The sequence below is a fragment of the Arctopsyche grandis genome, chromosome 2 (genome assembly GCF_051622035.1).
Source record: "Arctopsyche grandis isolate Sample6627 chromosome 2, ASM5162203v2, whole genome shotgun sequence".
In the NCBI taxonomy this organism is placed as follows: Eukaryota; Metazoa; Arthropoda; class Insecta; order Trichoptera; family Hydropsychidae; genus Arctopsyche; species Arctopsyche grandis.
Window position 1 is genome coordinate 22,788,904 of NC_135356.1, and position 7,903 is coordinate 22,796,806.

The window sequence follows — 7,903 nt, forward strand, 5'->3', positions numbered from 1 at the left end:
GCGTAGGGTTGCCACGCATATAGCATCCTATTGAAGTAGTATTTCTATGATACAGTTGACCACGAGGTACGTCTTCAATTGCAAAAAACCGCATTTTTGTAGCATTGTTTTGTTCTATGATGGCCAATATGGGCGTTGCAGCTGCGTTTTTGTGCATTTTTTTAGGTTGCAAGGCCCTACGCAGCAGACTACATGCAGTCGAAGTTGCGGTACCATGAGATTTTAAAAACGGTACCACAGTTTTCTAAAAACGATGTCCCTATAAATGTATGCATTGTAATGTGGACACTCTCCTGAATACTCACCCCACACGTATTATTGCTAGCATATGTCTATTTGGGGTCTACGTGACGAGCCAGAATGTTAAATTACAGAAAAGGCGTTAGCACTCAAAGGGTTAAGGTTGGGAGCTACTTTTTTTTGATGTAAATTTTCATGGCGATCGACTTCTAATAAGAGTCTTATAAGAATTTTTGTTGCTTTTTTTGAACTTTTTAAAAATTAAAAACCTTTGAAAATATTCATTTTAAAAGGCAAAATATCGTTAAATCAATTCGTTTGAAAAATTCTCATACTTCTATCGCATAAATATGTCATAAATTTCTTTGAAATGTAATTTCAATTCAATCGAACTGTTATTCTTAATTTCCCACATCCATTGAAAAAATCAATGTTTTTGCTAAATTTTTATTTAGATATTTTTTTCATTTATATTTGATATAGTTCTATGTATTTATGTATAATAACAATCAACTCTGTTAAAGGGCAAAAGACGAATAGTCTCGACAATAACCTAATATTTTTTTAAGCTACAACATCTTTACACTCATTTCACATTTCATTGTTCTCTAACCTCTTCTGTCAAACTCTCGTGTACTAGTTCGTGACTGAATTTCATCACCATATACCGATCACTTTCAAGTACATATTGTTTTCGAAAACTTTTATTTTTATTACCATTATAATAATTCGTCTGGCGTCACCAATTTATTGAATATATATTGTATAACAGGTTTTGAAACGTTAAGTACAGTAGAACCTCTATTATCCAGACTAATTGGGGATGAAGTTAGTCCATATAATCGAAAAAATCACAATTAACAGGGAAAGACGTGAACATTCAGTATGAATAATTTTTATTTGTCTACATTTACATATATGGAGATAAATATTAAATTATTCTTTATTAAGAAATTCAATTAATGGATTTTTGCTTTAAGTAAGCTGTTCTTTTTGAAGCTGCCAAATCGCAAATAGTTTTCATACAATGATGGACCTGATATTGGCTGTCCAGACGATCCTCTTCGAATGAACCACATAAAAATACGCTCTTCGACTTCTTCATATCCTGATATTTTCATGACCTTACGCTCTAAGCCATCTTCTGACATTAAAGAATCAGTAAAATTCATAACTTTTTCACTTTGTTTTTTAATATCCGAGATCGTTGACGTTCCAACACCATATTTATTTGACAAAAAACGTCGTAAGGCACCGCTTTTTAAAGCATTGATTATATCTAATTTGTATTTTAATGATAATACAACACGTTTTCTTTTCCATATTGGTAATATTAAAAGTAAATATTTAAATCGCGATTAAATTTTCAAGAAACAAACGTCTTTTGAGTATTAAATTTTGGAGACAACTGACTCATTTCTCGGTCTCATTTTTGAATTTTTGTGGTATGCATTTCAATGCAGCAAAATCGTAAAATTTGTGTTTGTATTCAACAATCCGGATAATTGAGGTTCTACTGTTCATATCTTCTTTTAATTTAAAGTTCTCTTTTTTGTTTTTTAAATTTGAAATAAGATTTAATTGAAAAAAAAAGGTATTAAAACGTTCTTAAACTTTGATTACTTATATTTCACATATGCATATGTATGTATAATTAATTATACATACATATGCATATATGTATGTAAGAATTACCCCATCTATGTACATATGTATAGGATCGAAATACTAGCATCACTTGAAAAGTTTCTTCGTTTTCTAAAACTTTTATTTCAAACAAATATAACTCTCTGAAATAAACTGATTTACTCAAAATAAAAACTAATCTATGTATTTATAAAATATGTAAAATGGCTATATTTTTTTTTCAGATATGCCCTGCGGCAGGATAAAAATGAAGACAGTTCTACTTTCATTTTATGTATGTATGTTACATTTTTTTTATATGATACACCCTTTAATGGGAAACTCACATTTTAATTATTGCATTGCAGAATATGGAGATATTTCATACTGATGAGCTGGTCGGAATCTATGTACATAGGTGTGAGGAAACTACAAAATAGGTGTGAGTTAAGCAAACTCAGCGTTTTCACAGCGCTGGCTGTCACCTTCATCATCAAAGTGATCGTCAAGAGGAACTGCCACTGTAGATTTAACCCTTTCATTGAATACAACGTCTTTTCCGACCAATATCTTCTTCATAGTTGGATCGTAGTCGGTAATTTTTCGACTCTCCTTGGTATCTAACCATTATAAATTTCTCTCCTTTTGGATAAAACTTCTATCAGAACTGTTCGGGAATATGAAGATATCTTCAGAAAGCTCTCCTTTCTGACGGTTTTGTCCCATGGGGTATTAATAGAACGTCGGTATTTTTGCTAGCCTCTGGATTGAAGGCAGTAGCATTTAAATCCCATGTTTCTTGCCGTCGGCACCAACTACAGTAGATTGTTCACCAATGAAATATTTTTTCTGATCAACGGCAATTCTAACCAGGCAAGTTTTAACGTGACAATCTACTTCTTTTTCTTCCATTTTGTGAGTAGTATCGAAAAGACAAGTGGTCATTTTGTTATTATATGTCTTTATATCTTGCGAAATGCCATTCAACTCAGCTCGATTAAATGTGAGACACTATAAGGACATTGCTGAAGATTACAAGCAATACAACGACACGATGTGAACGTCTAACTGATGGAACTCTTCCGATGGAGTATTTGTTTGAAAACTAATAGTAACTAATTATGTTGCGATGATATCTGTACTGCTAGCATTGTCTCTGAGCTATGTGGAACCCACAGACGAACTTTGAAACGCTGTCTCCTCTAAAAATATATCAAAAGAACAAAATCATAATTATGATATCATAATAAATATTTCTAATTATCATTTTGTAACAATTAGGATGCACTCACCTACATTCTATGTATAAATAGATATACATATATGTATGTACATATTATGGTTGAGATTTGACAATTTAAAATAATTTCAAATATTTTTAATACAGTTATATCTAAGCTATGTTTTGTAAACACCTAGTTGATTAACAATTCAGCCAGTCTCTGCTTCCTGGTTTGAAGTAAGCAATTTAGTATTCAAAAAGCTCTGCCTTCTGTCGGTTTTTTATTATGGGGTATAAATAGGACTTCACTATTTCTGCTGGCCTCTGGATTGTAGAGAGTAGCATTTAAATCCCGTGTTTCTCCTACGAATGCAATATCGTGCTCTTGCACGTCGGCACCAACAACAGTAGATTGTTCGCCAATAGCATATTTATGCCGATCGGTATAATTTTAATGGAATCTACAACTTTGTATTTATTTATTTATTTATTTATTTTATTAATTGAAAAATCATCAGACAGGATGTACAGAGATAGGTATAAAAAAAACAAAAAGTAAATAAATAATATATGTAACATCCGAGTCCAATAATAGATTTTTACAAAAATGAAAAAGATAAATATAAGGAAAACAAATTAAAAAGTAAAGAATAAAGGCATGACAAAATATGTAGTACATTGCATAATTAAACTATAGTATTAAAATATTTGGAAAAGGTTATAAGATAGAATATAAGAAGAAATTGAAATTTACAAATATAAAAAACAAATGAAAAAGGTAAATACAAAATAAACAAATGAAAAGGAAAAGAATGAAAGCTATAATATGATTAAATAGCACATTACATAACTAAACTAAAGTATAAAAATAATGGAAATATTGGAAAAATAGAATAGAAGAAAAAATGAATCAATCGGTCAAGATTATTGTATCATAATAACTTGATGAAATCTAAACTTGGCGATACATATTCAGCAAGTTCATATTCTATTTGTTTCCTTTTGTCTGGGTTAATGTTTAATTCATTACAAAGGTGATGACTTTCATGAAGAGTTGGTCAATTTCGATCTTCTCTTTTTTGATCCAGAACTAGAACTAGCGGGAAGAGGTACTCGGCCTAATCCGAGTGTCTCCATTGTTACCTTCGAATACACTTTTGGCGATGGATAATTTCCGAGAGCACTTAACCGTGCAGTGTACGTTACAATATCAAAAATATTTCTGATTATACTTTTTGTAACAATTACGATGCAATCGCCTCTATCTTATGTATACATATATCGATATGTATATATTACGGTTGGGGTTTGAAATTGTAATTTCTTATAATTTCAATTATTTTTGATACACTTCTGTTTCTACGCTTTGTTTTGTAAACAATTCCACCAGTATCTGCTTCTTGGTTTGGAATGTGCAATTAAGGGTTCTCAGTTTTTCACGTTTTTAAAATCAATAGGATCTTGACAATTTTATAATATAGGGGTGACTGACGCTTGCTTGCCTTTTTCCTCGAGAGCTAATGAAATAAAACCTTTTCTTGTTCTTAGTTCATTATCTTGTATTGCTGGTATTGCATATTTGCAGATAGAAACTCACCCGCTAAATATGCACAAACATATTATACTAGTGTTGTGCCCGTTGATTTTTCTATGGGTTATTTCGAAGAGGAGGGAAGGACAATTAAATAATATTGGGGTGACTGACGCTTGGATGCCTTTTTCCTCGTGAGATAGTGAAATAAAACCTTTTCTTGTCGAAAATAAAATTCATGTGTCGGAGGTACTGAACAAGAAGATGACGTTATGAAGTACCATAGTTTCCCCTTTTTTCTTGTCGGAAAGCTTTGCTTTCTGCTGGTTTTGTCCCATGGGGTATAAATAGAACGTCACTATTTTTGCTAGCCTCTGGATTGTAGAGAGTAGCATTTAAATCCCACATTTCTCCTACAAATGCAATATCGTGCTCTTGCACGTCGGCACCAACTACACTAGATTGTTCGCCAATAGCATATTATTGCTTACTTGTACATTCATATTACTCTGCAGATCTGTCTGACTTTCTTGCAATTCGATATCACTATCAATTACATTCACACTAAATTGATCAATCACCTATATCATTAAATCTAACCGGATATCCTTGCGAAGATACTTCAAATGTCTTAAATATATGTTGAGCTCGTCATCTTTTATTGGTTCAGAAATAGTAGCCAATGATGGAATTTGTGTAACTCGCGTTGTCCAATATAAATATTTGGAAAAAATTGAGCTTTCCAAAAAAAGCAATAATTACATTTTTACAACATTATGAGATAACAAAATTTTCCTTGGTTGTTTATTATCTACATATGTTGTTTCTTTTCTTCCATTTTGTGAGAAGTATTGAAGGGACAAGTGGTAATTTTCTTATGACACGTCTTTTTTTTACATCTTAATACGTGGAATTCCGGCTCGATGACAAGTGAGGCATTATATGGACACTATCAATTACATTCACACTAAATTGATCAATCACACTATCTGGAATATTTAGATTTATATCATTAAATCTAACCGGATATCCTTGCGAAGATACTTCAAATGTCTTACATATATGTTGAGCTCGTCATCTTTTATTGGTTCAGAAATAGTAGCCAATGATGGAATTTGTGTAACTCGCGTTGTCCAATATAAATATTTGGAAAAAATTGAGCTTTCCAAAAAAAGCAATAATTACATTTTTACAACATTATGAGATAACAAAATTTTCCATGGTTGTTTATTATCTACATATGTAGTTTCTTTTCTTCCATTTTGTGAGAAGTATTGAAGGGACAAGTGGTAATTTTCTTATGACACGTCTTTTTTTTACATCTTAATACGTGGAATGCCGGCTCGATGACAAGTGAGGTATTGTATGGACATTGCTGCAGATTGCTGTTGGACACTGCTGTAAATACGCCGATGACGGAGAAGATACTCCGGTTTTCCGTTTTCTCTCTGTTAAGTGCGTTTTGCTAATTTTTTATTAGTGTTTCAACTTCATGCTTATTGTGGGATAGTCCGTTACTGTTCCACGCGGCTATTCAAGGCAAACTCATTTTAATGCTCTGTTGATTGGAGTTGTAATAATTCCCATAAGGGTACCTATGTAATGAATGAGGATATCAATCTTTTGTAATTGGTTTATGAGCATGTCTATAAAGTTTTGAGTGGCAAGACTTCTTGTTATTTGTGTATCGTCTTAATTCGTGAGGGCTTTAACAGCATATGTCCGTGATTTGGGGTATGTTTGGTCTCTTGGTGGATTTGTTGTTCTGTCATGAGGTTTACTTATTGTAATTGCAGGAGATATATCCATAGTTCATTATCTTGTATTGCTGGTATTGCATATTTGCAGATAGAAACTCACCCGCTAAATATGCATACACATATTATACTAGTGTTGTGCCCGTTGATTTTTCTATGGGTTATTTCGAAGAGGAGGGAAGGACAATTTAATAATATTGGGGTGACTGACGCTTGGATGCCTTTTTCCTCGTGAGATAGTGAAATAAAACCTTTTCTTGTCGAAAATAAAATTCATGTGTCCAGGGCACTCCAACTCTCTGCGCCTGCTGACTGAAATAAGTTCCATAGTTTCGGCCTTTTTCTTGTCGGAAAGCTCTGCTTTCTGTCGGTTTTGTCCCATGCGGTATAAATAGGACGTCACTATTTTTGCTAGCCTCTGGATTGTAGAGAGTAGCATTTAAATCCCACATTTCTCCTACAAATGCAATATCGTGCTCTTGCACGTCGGCACCAACTACACTAGATTGTTCGCCAATAGCATATTATTGCTTACTAGTACATTCATATTACTTTGCAGATCTGTCTGACTTTCTGGCAATTCGATATCACTATCAATTACATTCACACTAAATTGATCAATCACCCTATCTGGAATATTTAGATTTATATCATTAAATCTAACCGGATATCCTTGCGAAGATACTTCAAATGTCTTACATATATGTTGAGCTCGTCATCTTTTATTGGTTCAGAAATAGTAGCCAATGATGGAATTTGTGTAACTCGCGTTGTCCAATATAAATATTTGGAAAAAATTGAGCTTTCCAAAAAAAGCAATAATTACATTTTTACAACATTATGAGATAACAAAATTTTCCTTGGTTGTTTATTATCTACATATGTAGTTTCTTTTCTTCCATTTTGTGAGAAGTATTGAAGGGACAAGTGGTAATTTTCTTATGACACGTCTTTTTTTTACATCTTAATACGTGGAATGCCAGCTCGATGACAAGTGAGGTATTGTATGGACATTGCTGCAGGTTGCTGTTGGACACTGCTGTAAATACGCCGATGACGGAGAAGATACTCCGGTTTTCCGTTTTCTCTCTGTTAAGTGCGTTTTGCTAATTTTTTATTAGTGTTTCAACTTCATGCTTATTGTGGGATAGTCCGTTACTGTTCCACGCGGCTATTCAAGGCAAACTCATTTTAATGCTCTGTTGATTGGAGTTGTAATAATTCCCATAAGGGTACCTATGTAATGAATGAGGATATCAATCTTTTGTAATTGGTTTATGAGCATGTCTATAAAGTTTTGAGTGGCAAGACTTCTTGTTATTTGTGTATCGTCTTAATTCGTGAGGGCTTTAACAGCATATGTCCGTGATTTGGGGTATGTTTGGTCTCTTGGTGGATTTGTTGTTCTGTCATGAGGTTTACTTATTGTAATTGCAGGAGATATATCCATAGTTCATTATCTTGTATTGCTGGTATTGCATATTTGCAGATAGAAACTCACCCGCTAAATATGCATACACATATTAT